This window comes from Lichenostomus cassidix, chromosome Z (assembly GCF_008360975.1).
Source record: "Lichenostomus cassidix isolate B80296 chromosome Z, HeHo_3.0, whole genome shotgun sequence".
Taxonomy (NCBI): Eukaryota; Metazoa; Chordata; class Aves; order Passeriformes; family Meliphagidae; genus Lichenostomus; species Lichenostomus cassidix.
The window spans coordinates 43,044,214-43,062,492 of NC_139511.1; the positions used below are offsets into that span (position 1 = coordinate 43,044,214).

Sequence of the window (18,279 nt, forward strand, 5' to 3'; positions counted from 1 at the left end):
GTTTAGGGGTGAGGGTTTTTTGGTTTTGGCTTTTTTGGTTGGTTTTTTATGGACTGTTCTTTTTGATTCCTGAGGAAAAGGTAATGAAAATGGAATTTGTTGAGGTGATAGGATAATACGGTTATTTCATACTTGTGGATAAAAGCTCTCTCATTTGACGATGATCATATTGTCACATAACAAAATCTCTGGTTCATGTAGTAATGGTGAAATTGGGTCACCTCTTTTCCTTCACTTGTGTTTCATATTTTTTCATTAGAACGTAAAAATTCAGCAGTCACAGGAAGGAAATTAAGCCTAGCTAAACATTTCACACACAGCTCCTGATTTTTTTTTCCATTGAAATTGATGTGAAAAGCAATGTATCATGTCTTATAAAATGAAAGCAAGTTAGTGTTAAGGATACTGAGGAGCCACAATTCACTGTTTTGATGGAGAGTACAGTCCCCAAATATCTCATGTCTTCTCTTATAATTTATGAAATCCACTAAACAGAATAATATGATCAAACATAAGAATACAAGTTCAAAACACGTAAGAAGGACTATCTAGGAGGTTTGCATTTCGGTAGGTTGAAATTACTGGATACAAAGCATGTAAATCTAAATATAGACTCCTTTTCTTGCTGTGTGCTGATAAGTTTTATGAGACTTGAATTTGACAAGGGAAGTATGTGAGACAGTGGCATAATCTATGCTGAGTTTATATGGGTACAACCCCTTTCATCAGTTCCTGAAATCATAGTCTTTGTTAGTCAAGAATTTGGTTCAGTCAGTGTGTTTCCTCAAAAGAATTATGAAAAATCAGTCCTGTAGTACAAAAACAGCTTTGCATCAAGCATGTGAAGCAAAAGCTGACTAGCTTTCAGATTTGGAACTTTATGCAGTGTATTACATTTCAGCAGTAATACATTGAAAGATCAAGGTAGTAATCAAGTTAACATAGTAAAGATTTAGATATTCTAAGAAAGAATGATTGTGATGACATACATAAAATACTTCTGAGACAAGAACCTGAAAATAGGTCATATTTTGAATTTTTTTTTGTGATATACATAGGATATTCCTATTAAGCTTATTGAAAGCAACCCATGAAATAAAAAAACTGATTTAGTATCTTGAAATGCAAGCGGCATATTTAAAGATAAAATTATTATTTGCATATCATTTTGAGTTGTGTGAGGCACAAGGCCATCTTTTTGCATCATTACCTTAGTAGCATTCAAAATATGATTCAGTTAGGTGTTGCACAAGGGAAAAAAGACATTTGTAGGCATATTATATCCTTTCATTGTGAAGATTTAAGAATGCGTCTGTAATTCAAAAAATTCAAAGGTCTGGTACAGTTTGTGTGCCCTTTCAGCCTTTTAGTTTCTGTTAGTTGTTTATCACAAGTGTTTTGTAACAGTAGTCAAGAAATGCTTTGAAAGAATCAGGAAATTCTCTCACGGTCCAGGATTATTCTTTTAGACACTTGAGTAAGAAACATTTTCAAAACTTCCCTGGGCTATCCAATTTTATCCAGAAGTGTAATGTCTACAAATGCACAGAAATGCAAATGTATGTAGAGCATGTAAAAGAAAGCAGACAAAAGGATTAAGTAACAGTTTCTAATAGTTTGTCATTAAAAAAGGAATTTTTGTTAAAAATAATGTTAGGAAGTAAAAGTTAAATTAATATATTCTCTACTTTTTATTTTTTGGGGTGTTGGGTTATTTTTGTTGGGGGTTGTCTTTTGTTTGGTTTTGTTTCTTTGCTTTGTTTGTTTGTTTGTTTCTTTGGGGGGGTCTTTTGCAAACTGTTTAATTACCCCCAAAATTTTTCCATTCCATTTGTTTTAGGCTTTTTCCTGATCTTCCTTTTGAATACATATATGTAACATTTTTGAGAGAGTGTATACAATTCCTATCTTTTCAGATTATGGAGAGCACCAAAAAGGTAACTGGATAACTAGATTAATAGCATTGCAAAGTGAGAACTTCTTCAAGCCACTTAAATCAATTTTACTTAAAAACTTGGTAACATTTTGCCAGAAATTGCTGTATGAGAAATAAGAATCAGCTACCTACAGAATATAGTAATAACTCCTGGATAATATTTGAAATGGATTTATGTCCCATTTTAGACATATTCCAAAAGTCTTTGTCATTTTCTTGTGTTGTGGGTCATTCACATAATCTTTCAATAGCTAGAGTTTCCTTGCTTTGAAAATTAAAAATGAATTTTTTTTTCAGTATTTCAATAGTATCTCCTTAATGAAATCAGAGTTCTAGCTATTCCATAGCTTACAGTCTTGGGAAGTTATCTTTTTTTGGTCATTTTATTAATCTTATTACTAGCATTGTTTTAATTATATTAGTAATCCTATTATAACTAGTTAGAGGTCTAAAACTCACAACTCTAGGTACTTTCTGTAGTAAAATACAACTTTAAGTGAAGATAGATAACATTGGCTGATCCTTTTTGTTCTCTTTAGAGGCATCTGATTTGGCTTAAGTCCTTTTCCAATGCTAAACTAGTTAATCAAAGGTTAGTCAAATATTCCCCCTGCCCTGTACATACACAAAACTCAAAATTGTTGACAGCGGCTGGAGCTACTGTAAAATGGGCTTTGCAAGGGAGGGTTTGTGATAGACACTGCTTGTTACCCGAGGCAGCAGATCACATCAGGAGCAAAAGCAGTGCTGCTTTGATGAAAGAGAGGTTTAATCTGCATCACAGCTGCAACCCTCCCTTTGTAGCAAGCATCCTGTAGCAATTTTTGCTAAGGTTGACCAAATCTGGCTTTACCATTCCTACATCATCTGTGCTAAGGTTCGACACTTGCATAAATACCCTTCTGCCAGAAATGTTGGAATATCCTCTGAGATCTTCTGCTAACCTCTGCTAGTCCTTGCAAATTAGGGTCAAGATAACCAGAAGATTTCAGAGTCCCACTTCACATGTGTTTTTTTAACTCAGGGTGAAGGAAAGCAAAATAGTCCTGTTCCTTACTATCAATGAACCAGTAATTTTGTTATCCCTTCTAAAAATTAGACAGTATTGCTTTCAAATAGTTAAGCTCTTGTGAGCATAGATATTTTTTAAAGCACCTATTTTCATCATTCTTCTGAGCTATAAGTAACATCACTCATTAAATCAGCCTTAAACATACATAGATCTTTGGTCTTTTCCTCAGAGAAGCCTTTCTGACTTTCTTTTGCTAGAAGCACTAGACTTCAGTAAAACATTTTTTCTTCCATACTTCAACAACCACTTCCTGAATTAGCTGTTCATTGATTTCTCTTCCTGTATTTACTTCAGATGTCCTTTCTTCTAAAGACATGATGTTCAGGCTATATCTTGTAGCAATAAGACAATGGAGAGTAAATAGGAAAAGATACCATATTAAAAGTTTTGTCAGAAACACAGTCATAAGCCTCCTTTTGAACAGAAAGACATCTTTTTCAAGTAACTTTTTACATGGAAAAGTGGGAGATGGGAAGAAGTTCCTGTGAGAACTGTGTACTTGTATGGAAAGATTTGTCCTTGTGGAGTGGATTCTCTTTGGAGACAGAGAAGGTCTTTCCTGCAAGTGAGAAAAAAGGGCCTCATTAGATTCCTTTAGGATCTCTTTACCAGCCTCATCTGTGAGTCTTGCCCCAGCAGATACTGAGTTTTCTGTACAAAGAGGTAGGTGTGGTTAATCCTTGAAGTCGGCACTGAGGTACAGCTGTTCACGGGAATTATACTGAAATGTGAGTAAGATGTGGATAGGAGGAAGGCAGATGTATTTCCTGACCAAAGGGGACAGTAGTGCCTAAGTTACATCTAAGTGCCTAAGTTTCATCTGTGTTGATGAGCACATGCAGAGGTAAAGGTCTGGAAGGTGCAACTTAGAGCAGTTGGTTTCATTTCTGTCTGTCACATATAAGACCCAAGAATTTTGTGGTCAAAACCAGTGATGAAACAGGCAGCAGGTGGACCTTTTGCCTCCATAAGGTCTTCTTGAGAAACTCCTTTTGTTTTTGGTAGAAATAAAGCCATCTTCTCAGTCAGACTTAGTGCGTGCTAAACCCTCATTTCACCTCAGTACCAGCACTATTAAAATCAGTGGGTTTTAAACTAGGGCACAACATTAATAACAATAGGTTACCATGTTTCCTTTCTCTCAAAGTATGGCAAAAAAAATAATTCTCACTGTACCTATTAAGAGGAGCAAAGCAAAAAGTTTCATTTTGTCTATTACTTAAGTACAACTATTCATTGCTCAGGTTTGTGGTTTAGGTTTAAATTTTCTCAAAAAAGTGAGCATGCATACGTGTGTGCATCTGTGTGTGCGGGCGCGTGTGTGTGTGTGTTCCACAAGATGGGAAAGGTAATTGAGCCCCATGAATAAATTCTAAAAAAATAATAATAATATTTGCTCAGAGTGACTTATAAATAAATATGAGGCAACTATTGGTGCCAAGTGTGATCATGCCATTTGATTGCAAGTTAAATCAGTCCAGATTTAAAAATGTAAACTCCTTGATTTGTATGGAGCAAGACATCTGTAGGTGGCTTATTAAAACCTGCTGATGTCTCCAGAACTAATTTTGTGCAGATATAGGCCTCTGGGTAGCGGTATAGAAAAAGCAGAGATATACTTTTTGTCTGGTTACCTGACTTCTGGCCCTGTACAGGTGTGCTTGAATAAATTAACATCAGTTACGTATGATGAGCCACTGCATACATTATCAAGGCAGGTGAAGATGTGAGAAAGCTGTTACTTGCCTCCTGTTATCACCTCCTTGACACAACAGTACCCATTATTTCATCATTCTACTAGGTTTGGAATCTTCTACAGATAACTTTTTAGAGAATTATTTTCTGGAAATGCACTCAAATCTAGCTCCAAGAAATAAGATACTTTGCATCAGTCCATGATAATTATTACTGCATTTCTCCAAATATAATTAGCTGTCATATACAACTCGAATTTTCCCCAATGAGAACAAGGAAATCCAGTTTTAAAACATTAGGTGTTTGATTAACCATTTTTCAAAAGACAAAAATGATATCTGATACATTTTTTAAAAATATAAACACATTTACACCTGTACTATTGTTTCTGGATGTGGTGCAGTTCATGAAGAGACTAGCTGCATATCGAATACAATTGAATGAACCATTAGGTTTTCTCTCTCAGAGACACTAAGATGTGTGTCACTGCTAATGTTCACATAACTCTTCCTTACCCAAGAGAAGCTGGATCATAAAGAAACGTTTTGTGCCACCCCTAACACAGATCTACTGATCTAGCCTCTTCCATGAGTAGTCATGTTGAACACAGACTGCCTGTCATATTGCATACTTGCCAATGTGAACAGGAGAAAAATAATTAAAACTAGAATGCATAGAAAAAATATCTTCATAAGATTTTAAAACAGTATTTAAAAGAAAATAAATAAATTGAAGCAAGAGGCTACTTATATGAGTAAATATTGAAGGATCAGTTCTGGTGTGAAGAGAGTTTTTTTCCAACTACATACAGTCATTTGTTTGGGGTTTGAATTGGAGGTGGTGGGATTTGTTGGTTTTTTTTTTTAACAACCTGGTGTCTACATTATCTTATTCTGTTTTGGTGTACAAAATTATATCCCTTAGAGAGGGAGAATACAGTTTTTTGTGCAGTACAAGAAGTCTCATTTTTATGTGAACTTGCAAATAAGCCAAGGTATTTTCAGTGACCTGAAAAGCTTATTTAAACAGACTGCTACACCAGGATTAACATAGGTGGGAAGCATAAGTAAAACATTGAAAAGACTGGCCAAAAGCAAAACATGTATTGAGCAATATTTTCCCCTGGTATGTGTTGTGACAAATAGTGTAAATGTTTAATGTGTTTTGTCCAAGTTTCCTGCATGAGTTCTATGTGTTTTCTGTTTGGTGAAAGAGGTTATTTGGGAAGACAGGACTGGGAACATGGATGCCTATCATGATATCCTGGTTGCCCTGAGGTTCCTAGGAAATAACTGGAAGAACCACAACTCTTCACCAGAAAGTGGGAGACTGTTGAATATTTTCCATTCACCTGTGTAAACGTAAAGCTGTCCCCTATACATGAAGATGTCCCATCTTGCCTAGTGTCTTTTGGAAGTGGGTTAAATAAAAAAACCACCTACATTAGTTCCCACAGGGAAAGCCTCTAGCTGCTCTTTTAAATTTAGCAGAAGGCTGTAAGGTTTCTGCTACAGTGAAGGAAGCTGTTCTTTACAGATAGAAGTTAACACCAGGACACTACTTCCAAAAGTCTGGGTGGAACAAGACACTGCAACCTGAGAGGTGTGGTCTTCTCAGGTGTAGGAGTCTGGGGAGAAATAATGAAAGGTGAGGGAAACACATTTGTGGCAGCAATAGCTGTGTGTTTACTGCCCTTTCGATTTACAGCTCTCAGTGAAGGACAGAGACACTTTGGCAGGTAAATGCTGGTTATCCATTCATCAGCTTGAAAAACATGTCTGTTTGAAAAGAGAAACTTTGAATTCAAGAAGCAAACTTTACATCAGATCTTATGCCCTAACCAAAGATTACTCATAGTGAGAACATTTTCTTCTCCCCACAAGGATGATGCTCCTTTTCCCCCTAGATCTGAGCTGTTTCATTCATTGGAACATGAACTGAGTGACTGTGTTGGAACATACACAAAATACTGTGACATGTACCTTAAAGTACCTTTCTTACCTTAAAGTAAGAAAATTAGTGAGGCAAGTCCTGTGAATGACAAAAACCCCAAAATACAAACAAACAAACAAACACCAAAACCCAAAAAACTGAACGGGGGAATATTTACCAGGTGTAGCTACAACACTTTTTTGGATGATAGTGTGCCGCTCCTATCAGTATATCTAGACAGAGCTTGACATTTCAAAATATATTTTGAAGTAGAATTATGTAGCAGGTGATCAGTATAATAAAACATAGATCTTTTGGATTTCTATTCCATTGCTTTTTGACAAAATGGGTCTTAGCTGGTGAGACAGGTTACACGGGAGTGTTTTCCACTGAAACACGACTTAGCAAGAGATGTTACTCAAAAATAGTTGGCAATGTATTGGCTCTGGGGAAAAGAAAACCAAAAATCCAACCTCTCTATATCTGGGACATTTTTTTATGATTATACAAGTTCCTATAGTCATTAGCAAATATGACAGGGAATAAAAGCAAATTTGTGAAGTAGAGCCTATAGCTGCTGACACACATTTTTCAGTTAGAACATATTGGGGGTAAAGATAAACATAGTGCTCACTACTTATCTCAGGGGGATCCTGAAGGAAGACATGCAGAGTTATGATTGAGAGTTAAGTACTCCACAGGATCAAGGAAAAGACCATTGTATTGGCACTGCAAATGCACTGGAAGACACTGTGCACAGCTTTTCCTTAATCCTGACCTGCAGTACTTGCAGTTTGCTGTCCTTTGTCTCTTCAGGCAAGCAGTGCCACACATCATGTACCAGTATTTGTGATATTATTCTGTAGTACTTCAGTAGAAACCACTCATTCACGTCCAGCACGTACACATAAAATGTTCCCTAATGGTACCTCTAGAGGTACCTCAGATGGTCCGTCGGGGCCTGAGGTAACACAGGAATATCTCAGGTGAGATACCACTTATGGCTCGCCACAAGTTGACCTTTTAATGGCAAACACTGGATATTTCCTGACAACAGTTTTAAACCCACTACTTCTAAAGAAAATCTAAGGCTTTTTATAGTACTTCGTACTTTCCAGCAACATCTTTTATATGAGCAGTTTGCCATATGCTAAGCAAACTTTTTTTTTCTTTTTTTAATTAAGAGTTTATTTCGCATTTAAGCTTGCCCTAAATAGCATTGCTTTAAAAGATCTGTCTAAGAAATAATTTAACATTTTTGCCATGAGGCACCTTCAAGCTTCATATAAATGGACCTGGAAGAGAAATGAAAGAGTTTTAGATTTGCCAGAAATGTATGCTCTCATAAAAGAGAAGGAATTGCAGGACTTTTGTTGGCATTGTGTAAAATGCTGCGTTTTGTATAGGGAAAGCAGGGGGAGAGAAAGAAAGGATAAGATTGTAATAAGAAGATATTTTTTGCTGTCACTTTGGTTTTGCCTTTTTTTTTTAAATTAAAAGGGGGAAGAAAGCCCCAAGCTGTATGTCTGTGGCAAACTATATGAATCTGAAACATAAGATGTAAATTATAGGGTTTATAAGTTGTTATTTCCAATGTTACTGATTTTGATTCTAGTGCTTTACAAACATTATTGCTTATTTTATTAACTAGGGAAAAGTGTTTCCCACTTCCAGTTCAATGCATTTTTCCCCCCTTTCTCTCCCTCTTCCTCCTTCTCTCTCCTTTTCTTTGTTATGCCAAAATAAAGAAAGCAATTACAGTTCAGCCACTTACAACTGAAAATACAAATGGGACATAGTTAATTTTGCTGCCTGCAAACCTTGGGTTGTATTTTTGTGTTTTACACACAATATGTGGAAATAAAAATAGCCCAAACATGTATATGTGTGTGTCTGTGGATGCATGTACTGAAAGAAAGACATACATTATGTTATTAGGTAAGGATGTAAAAATACAATGGATAGAAAGAGAATTTGGACTCCCTCTCAGAAAAGGTAAATGAGCCCTTGTTTCAAGAAGAAAATGCATGCAGATGATGTATTATGTGAGACTGAGAACCAAGATTTCATGAGGAGGGGCCCTGGCAGGAAGGATAACAGATCCTGCACTGGCTGTCTCTCAGGTCTGATAGCCAGATAGGGGAACAGCACTAATTCTGCAGCCTTTTTAGTCTGTTCTGTCACAGAAGGGGCACTGCTGGGTCAGTCAGCTCACTAGTAATTGTGTTTTACAGACTTCTAAAGCAATTGGCTCAGTCAGTCCCAATTCAATAAAAGTGTAGAGCGAGAGTGAGAGCACTTTTGTTCTATTTTTTACTTGAAATTATTTCATTCAGCAGTCTGTCTTTTTTATTACCAGGATTTGACATTAGCACTCCAAGCTATATTAGCATCCATTTCAGCAGTTCAGTAATGGTATTAAAAAAACACTTAACTTCAACGGTGAATGGTTGTATGACAGTACCATAAAAATCCACATTAAAAAAAAACTTATGTATTTGTCCCTGCAAATTATTTTTCACTCGTTTAACCACTTCAAAACTACACTCTCTTGACTGGTGTTTGCAAGAGCTTTAGCAGCAAGGAAGGCTTGTAAAGGGGCTGCAACTGCATCAACAATGGCATAAAGAGAAAAATGTAGACATTTAAAGAAGAAAAATGTGATAGGAACATACAAGCACACATACATATACAAGCAAGACCTTTCCTTTTGAGTGGGTGCCTGTCATTCATCAACTGAAGTACTGATTTTTAAACTCAAATCACTCGAGGTAAAATCTTTGGCATCTTCCACATTTCTGGGATTTAATTTTGAACCCAGCACTCTCCAAGCTCGGGACGGTAGCCTAACTATCTTGGCACTGCAGCACATTCATAAATGACTGCATTAGGTTCTAAATTTTGATTAAACATTCTGTAATTAATCAATGGTAGACATGAAGCAGTTGGCAAGGTCCAGAGCTGCAAAATGTTTAAGACATAAAACATTACAAAGTAATTAGAATGTGCTCCTTCAAGAGAAGGATTGCCTTCAATAAAGAGGTAAATGATAGCATCATGTTTATTGTGGACGTAGGCAGCCAGTGCAATATGATAAACTGCAGGAGATACACATATCAGTAATCATCCACATTATTAGTGTCATTAATCATAATTCTAAAAATATGACAGCAGCAGCCAACTTTTTGACCAATTTTGCCTCTGCCTGTTGGCCGTTATAACTTCACTAATAGACTGCAGAGCTCCTGTGCGTGGCAGTTTGCATTGAGAATGGAAGGTTAATTATATTTGAGCTGCTGATTCCTTCTCTCCTCGGAAAAGAATGAGCACTTTGACAATCCCAGGAGCTCACTGCTGTTAAACCAGTAAAAGTACTTTATTGAAATTTTCTTTGTTGGTCAGGAATGAGTAGATGTTTCAAATGAGATATAAGCGCCAGACTGGGACAGCTGCTAATGTTTCTTCCAAAATAATCCTTGGACAGCAAGCTGAACTTAGATATCTTTGCACATTCTCCTGTGGATGAGTAAAAAGTTGAGAATTTAATAAATGCTGACAATAGTATGTATGGAAGAATCTCGGACTGAAATTACTGAGGAGTCAGGGAATCTGACTGGAGGTTGCAGGATAATCAGCTATCCATTGACCTGATAGGGGTACTTATTTAGTAATGTAAAATTACTAATAAAGGAATCCTGTTGAAATGCTACATCATATTTGGTTTTATAGTTTGTCTGGTGTTATGTAAATAAAACCAGCATTTTTAGACAAACAAATGTTAGGAATGAGAATTACTATTTCATTTTGACCAAAACAAATGGTTTAAAGATTTGCTGTGGAACCTGAAACTGTAAAAAACTATTCCTGGATCTGAAGTTTTATTATTATTTTGTACTTAAGGTTCAATTAGTAAAGAATCTGTAAACCTCCTAAGCAAACCATGAGATAATGTGTTACTGAGCATCAACATCTGAGAGAAAAGATTGGGTTTGAAAGCAGAGTTGGGGAAAGCTAGGAGTTCTACCTGAATTTTATCTTTATTTCTGCATTTACTGAAATTGGAATTGCATTTATTGAAACTTGGAATTCAATAAAATTCATAAGTGGGATGTTGAACTGGAGGGTCTATTTGTGCAAAAACTTGCAAAATTATCACATTTGGCTGTCGTAGTAAAATGAAATGAAGGATGAAAACTTCTGATTACAAAATTTGGATCATATAATATTTAGATGATTGAGGTTTGAAAAGAAATGTTAATGCAAGCAGCTGAATGTTGCTTCAGCATTTCTTAAGGGCTTCCATATTTGCCCTTTTCTTAAGGGCAAATACACCTTGTATCAGGGACCAGCAAATACTTCAACACAGAGGATCTGAGAACTTAATGCATGACTGCAGTGTACTGCACGAGCTGAATTTTTCTGTAGAGCTTGTGTAAATTGTAGAAACACTTTTGGAGTGATAGTCAGTGGTGCTGAGCACCTGTTATGTCTATCAAAGGACTTTGTCATATGTATAATGACCTTCTTGTGCACGTAACATTGCGACACTGAATTAGTTCACTTAGAAAATATTCTGTCAGATGAATCCTTTTATTCTAAACTTTCTCAACCAGTCTGGGTATTAGACAAGAGGGCTGGCTATTTTGTAATGAGTCTGTTTTGCTTCCAGGCAGCTAGTAAAGTGAGAGCTTGAAGTGTTGCAACACAGTTTTGATCATTTCTGAGTAACTTTGGCAAGTACGCCAGTTGTTGTGCTTTTTGTTTGTAATATCTTTTGATCTTAAATGGACAGCAATAGTAATATATTAAGCGTGCAACATGACCTCAATGCTTCTGAGCACACACAACTGTTGTGGAAGTGTAGTTCTGTTTGCACCATAAGGACCGTCTCACTAAACACCTCAACAGGTATGTACTGAATTATTGGACCTTTCAAGAACCCCAAACCTGACAGATATATTTTTTTTAAAAATTACTTGGTAGCAAACATTGCCATCAAATATTAGTTTCATGTTTAAACTGAGTATCAGCCCACACAGTCAACTATCCTGCCTTCCTAAATGCTATGACTGCATTAACATTTTTTATGCATTCCATGGTGATGATAAATTGTTTTCTGACTCTAACTGTGGATTAAGTATGCAAAAGGCATGTTTGCCACTGCCAACAAACCAATAATTCTCACTAACATCTTCAGAGTTGCAACATTTATAAAGTTGCAAAGTGGAGTAAACAAACCATCTGTTTGGCTTTACCATATATGTCATGCTCTCTTATTAGCATATTACGATTCATTTAGTAAACAAATTTGGTGATTTTGTTCATGTCAAAGTTAGAGGGAGCTTGAAGATGATTAACATTCCTGGGACAGGCACATTAATACATTGCTTCCTCTGCAAAGTTAAATGGCTTCTCATGAGAATCACCCCTTGTTGACAAGATGAGACTGTCAATTTTGTTTGCCTGCCACATTAGGGGCCGTAAGGGGATGGGAAGCTCTGAGAAAGAGGAGCAGTGTAGGCAGCATAATTCACTGTGAATTGAAAAAAGAAGTCTAATTCTGATAAATGGTCGACCCCAATACATCCTACCTGTTATTACAACAGACGTGCCGTATCTGTGCAGTAAATTAGTTAAACCCCTAAAGAGTTTGATGGGAGCTTATCTTCAAGTGAATAATTTGAGTGTAGAGGGAGCTGTCTTCGTGACCAGTGTGAGTGATTTGTTTCATATTGAAAGGGATTGAAATGACTGGGCTCCACATCTTTAATTTGCAAGAACTTGCTTGTCCTTTATTTCCTGTATTTAATAAGCACTGGGTTTGGTTTTTTTCCTTTTTTTTTAATAGTACTGAACTGCATTCTACCTTTTGGATTTTCTTCCTAGAAAAGGTTAATATTTTTCAGATTCTATGCAGTTTAAGGCCTCAAGAACTGGAGCTATTACCCTGTTCATGTACAGATGCCACAGTTTTATCAGGTAGTATAGTATTTTTGCCTTAACTCCTTTTAAAGTCTAGCACTTATACCTACTTTTTCCCTTACATTAAACTTTGTTCCTGCTCAGATAAATGTGAATTTTATAATTTAGGTCAGATCAGGATTTCAAACCGTTATTATCTGTGCTTAGATTTATGGATTTTTTTTTATTATTATTTTTAATTGAAAACAACCAAACCAAAACAAAACAAACCCTGTATCAAAGCCTGCTGATAGAGTGGCAAAATTAGAACAGTAAGTGAAAAAAAAATTTTTTTAACAGTTTCCATTACTAATTAAATTCCAGGAACGGTTTTATTGTTGATTCTCTTAAGCAAATGGGGGAACTGATTGCTGCTTCGTTCTTGAAAAAATACCAGAATTGAGGCCATATCTTTCTCATAAATATGTACACTGTTATATTTAGCCAGAGTCTTACTTTCTAGTTCTTTGATTTTAGCTGCATGAAACTCAGCACTTTCAGTCTGCAGAGATTCTGAGAAAGCATAAATTTCTGGGTTTACTTTCTGAAATGTTCATATATTTTGGGCTTCCTATGAGTTTGAGGCTTAAACAAGCAGGAAAGGGACATGCAATTGAGGTAAGACCACAACACTTAAGACATATTCCCAAATTGTGTGAGAAACTAAAATCATGTGAAATTTTAAGACAAAGCCATAACTCTTAATTAACAGCCTTTGAGGAGAAGAGAAACAGAGAACTTTCCTTTAACATTTCCTTATAGATAAAAATGTAGGCTCAATACGGAGCTGAAAAAAGTGCAGAAAAAGTCTCATCGGAGGAGTAATGAAAGTTTTGTTGTCTGTGATATTTTAAACTGGATTGATAGAGCTTAGTTTTAAACTAAGTATAGCAGGAGGGTAGCTTTTATGGGGCCCCTGTACAACCAGAGCAGTTACTTCCATATCCAACTTCAAAAAGAGTTTTGTCAATTTGTACATAAACCACCAGACAAACGTGTTCTAACCTTTGATTTTCTAACAAAACTGTTTTCAAACTGCTGAAGATTGTGGGGTTTCAGGTTTTTTAACCCAATAGTAGCTTCTCTATTCTTAAAAAAAAATAAATCTACTATCATTTGGAAAAAACATAATTTGACAGAAAACAATTTTATGTTGTCTTTGCATGAATTAAGTCCCAAAATATAATTTTATTGTGCTACTTAATGCTGGGATCACTTATTGATCTTAAAACAAAGCTGCACAAAGACTGATGGCCTCCTGCTGTCACATTCTCTTTGTGATTTCTCTGCAGCGTTATAATAGTAGGGCTAGGTGGTATTACTTTAGCAAATCATATGTTTGCTGGAAAAGGCATGTTCAGAATATCTAAAGTGTAAGAAACCAGGATGATGGCTTTCTTGGAAACACAGGAAGAAAGGTTGTGTCTGGGTACAACTGGAAATGTTGAAATGGATAGTTTCAGAATTTTAATGAACAAGACAGTGTACTTTGATGGTTGACTCAGATTTTCATCAGGGAACTTTGCCGCATATAGTCAGCCAAAGAGAAGCAAAAGCCCAGCAGCTAGCACATGTAACTGGGACATCAGTTGGCTTGGCTTTTCTGTCTCACTGCATCAAGCAGTGGAAAGCAGGTTTCTGTAGTCTCTGACTGACTGCCCTAACAACTGTGGTTTAGTTTCATTCTCACTCTCTTTTTCTCTGTCATCCCATAATGTTTAAATATAATCATACTTTTGTCTTGCTAAAATAATTAAGAAAATAATGCTATGTGCTTAATTTTGAACCATCTGTCCTGTCCCGAATTGTGAACACATTCAACCTAATTTTTCCTGCAGTTGGTTTTGTGCCCTCTATAATATTTGAATCTAAATAAACAGTGCTGATTACAATTTGAATTCTCTAACTCTGCTGTGTGCATCAGAGATGAGGTTTGCCTCAGTGCAGTAAGACTGCAGCTACAGGTACATCCAAATTTGGCCTTGATTCATCCATAGAATTCATGCCAATTTCTATACCAGGACAAATTCTACCATGACAAATTCCTTCTCACTCACTTCAAAATGAAATTCAAATACTGACTAAAAAAAATAAACTATACTAAAGTGGCCATTAAACTTTTTCTTTCCAACAAATGGACACTAAATTAACAAAATCAGAGTCATTGACAAGTGTAGAAAGAAACTGCTTAAGAGAACTGAATGTGGATTTATGATCTGTGTAAATAGAATGTATGTTTAATTGACCATATTTCCTAGGTTTATAACCTCCTTCCTACTGTTGGTGCGTAGTGCATCTGTCACTACGAAGCTTGCTAGTAGTAGGTGGGGTGGAACCAACAATGAATTCTAGTTATGGAAGAACACTTCCATGAACTTCACAAGAGAAAGAAAATACCTTCAGCGGGATTACGCCCAGAGAGGGGGAACTGCTATAACTGCTGTAGGATTCTGCATTGCACTGCTGCTGAAACTCCTGTCTGAAAGGGCAGTGGTGAACTCAGAGGTTGACACTTCATTACCACCACATATTTTATGTCTATCATCAACATTTATCATCTTCACAGCAGCACTGCTCCATTCTTACAGCTGCATTCACTCTAGTGAGGACTTTGCACACACTTTTGCCTTCCATACATCTAATTAATAAATAGCAACTTGAAAAAGGAGTAGTATTTATGTCAAAAAATTAGGTATTCAGGGTCCTAGAATTTACTCAAACTTCCTTTCCACGAGGTACATTTCAAAACATCTTATATGAGACTCAAAACATCTTGTGCACACAATACCCTCCTCATTTTTAAGGGTACCTGACTTGTAGCACAGAGTAAAACATGCATTTGGATATTCTTTGGCACAGATAGTATTTTCAGAGCTAACCCTCTTTACCATCCCTTGTTGCCTAGGAGTTAGTAGGTGTAGTAACCGAAGTAGAGTGAGATATGCCTTTAGTTAAAACTCCTTTGATGTCATTTTTCTGTCTGGAAGACTTAATTCACCAGTTGTCTTTACACAACACTTCCACTGTGAGGATCAAATGCCATTCTGGTAGTTGATGTACAAATAAGCAATCTAGGAAGTCCAGAGTCATTCAAAGGATTTAATTAGGTCAAATATTTTGTTTTGTACACAAATAAATATGCCCCTGCCAATCATTTACATTCTTTAAGTTCTTTTGCCTGCTGATACAATAGCATTGCAGTGCAAAGGACACTAGAGATAGCCTTAAATTAGCTAGCTCAGGTATGAGGAATAATGAAGCCATGGCAGGCTGAAGCTCAGCTGGTTTTGGCATATTTTGCTTCAGGATTTTCTCTGTTTGATGGCAGTGTTCATGCACTGGCACAAATCACTCTGCCCAAGCTGTGCCTCAGCTTACTCAGGGACCATTGTTTACACATACCTGGGAGCAGTATCTGGAGGAGGAAGAGGTAAGCAGCTTTGTAAATCACATCAGGCAACAGAACAGCTGAAGCAAGAAACTGCAGGTGTCATGGGGAGGAGCAGAGGAACAAGATGACAGGTGGTTAGCATTGGCTGAGGGCTCATAGGGGACTTCCTTGGGTTTGGGAGTGACAAAGCAGGGAGGAAAGAGTTGGATTAGGGTAGAAAATCTCCATTTGGTATGGAGAAGTCTGAGACTTAGGGGTTTTTAATAAGATTTCAAAACTTCAGTGTATAAATAAATGAATTTTTTTCACAATTCATTCCTCCCTTCTCCACCAGTATGTTTTTGCATATGATATTTAGGGACAGTATTAAACACAAGTGAAATAGATTAAGAAATGAATGTAAAAGAATCAATTCTTTTGAACTGTGGTTGCATAATGGAAATCGACTGCTATGAATGAACCTATGTTCAGAAGTTATGAACAGCAGAGCTAATGCACTGCCATGAGTTCATCTTTATTATTGCATTACACCTGAATCAATTGATAAAGTAGCTTCTTTTTAAGGCTAGGAATGGCACTTAATTGAATAAAAGTCAATGTAATTATATTAGGAGAATCCAACAGTACTGCTGACAGCGGAAAAGGGACACTACTGAGCAGAGTGCCAGAACTGGTCCGCACATTTCTGCACATCGTTTGCCTGACAGATATTATGGGCTGGTACATACTTTAACTAGATTACAGATTGCTACTGCTGTAAGTGAGAATTGAATAAGGGAGTCATCTCTTCTTATCAGAGCATCAGCAGAGTTTGCTTCCTTTCACTGCTCTTTCTCAGACTGGTCTCTGTCTATCTGGGGCTTGGTGGCCCCTCTTTAACTTGGCAATTGACTCTTATCTCTTTGTTTAGTGAATGCTGAAGTTATTTTCACTGCATACCTGACTGTTTTTCTCAGCAGCAAACCAAGGAAATTGTATGCACAAATGCATGGAAGCAACAGTTACAGTTAACATGACTAGCTTCTATGCTGCAGCGAATTCCCATACCACGGGAGTGAGGAGGGGAGAGAGGGGGAGAAATTATAAGTACACACATGAGTACTTTATGAATAGTTTGCAGTTATCCTTATGATGATAAGCACAAATGTGCTTTTACGGTCATTTAATAACCCTGGTCAGTGTGGACAGACCTTCACAGTAAGCATTTCCTGTACTGTGCTTAGAAATTTTACGTGGAGCTGCATTCCATCTGACACCAGGAAAGCAAGGGACCATCAGGACTACTGTTTATCATTCATGTATGTGCACACAGCATGCATCTGTTCAGAACTCATTTGTGGATGATAATGGGGATGGTGTGAATATGCTTTTATTAATTTGCTTTATGTTTTCTGTATTGTGTGATTGAGTCAGTATCCATCAGGACAACAATATAAGTGATATTACAGCTGACAAAAACCAGTTTCACAGTCAAGACTTTTTTTAGTCTGTGTTTATTGGTTTCAGATTTCTTTTTTTTTTTATAAACCAGATATGTCTGGATTGGAATGTGAATTTGTTCTCTCTCTCTCTCCTCCCCATCCCCCTTTCTTTCTCTTTTCTCCTCTCCTCTCTCTCTCCCTCTTTTGTGATCTCAATTTAGCAAAAGATTAGAAAGCTGATCTTATCACAAGGTAAGCTCAGCCTTCCTAAGTGCAGTGTGGGGATATGCATAATTACACTTCTGCGCCTCAAAAAAGCAATGGTGCTATACTTGCTTGTGTGAAAGGAGTTTTTCCCATGTGGGACAAAAGCAAGAAATACTCTCCACTTTTTACACCCTTACCCATACCTCTCAACTGTTTCTCATTAGGACAGAAATCTATTCTAGACCACCCCCTTACTGGAAAAATTACATCCTAAGCAGACAATTCATTTGAACTGCATTTCAGTATCAGTTTTATGTCAGAGAACAGTTACCTGCATTTGCAGGTGAGTGGCACAGGTCAGTTCTATTCCTGCCTATTTATTCCCTTAAGTTATGTGCAACAGATAAATGAATAACAAAGTAAGTGTTAGAAACTCACAGAGATTAACTCCACATCAATTAATCTTCCTACATTTGCATTTGCTTTATTTATTTGCATTGTATTGCTGTACCGTGTTTGGGACTTTGGTTGGTTGAGAGGTATGTTTCAAAGGGTTTCTTAAAGTAAAAGCTTTTAATAAGGAAATATTGCTAATAGCTGTTGTTCCTCTTCGTCCTTTTTTGTTAATGTAGGACCTGAATGTCTGTAAAGTATTTGATAACTG

The 18,279-nt window shown here is 36.7% G+C and overlaps 1 protein-coding gene across 2 annotated transcripts in view; it reads left to right on the top strand.

The window, feature by feature from the left end:
- Positions 1-18,279, top strand: part of BNC2 (basonuclin zinc finger protein 2) — a 336,793-nt gene that overhangs the window by 305,427 nt on the left and 13,087 nt on the right. The gene's annotated exons all lie outside the window — the stretch shown is intronic.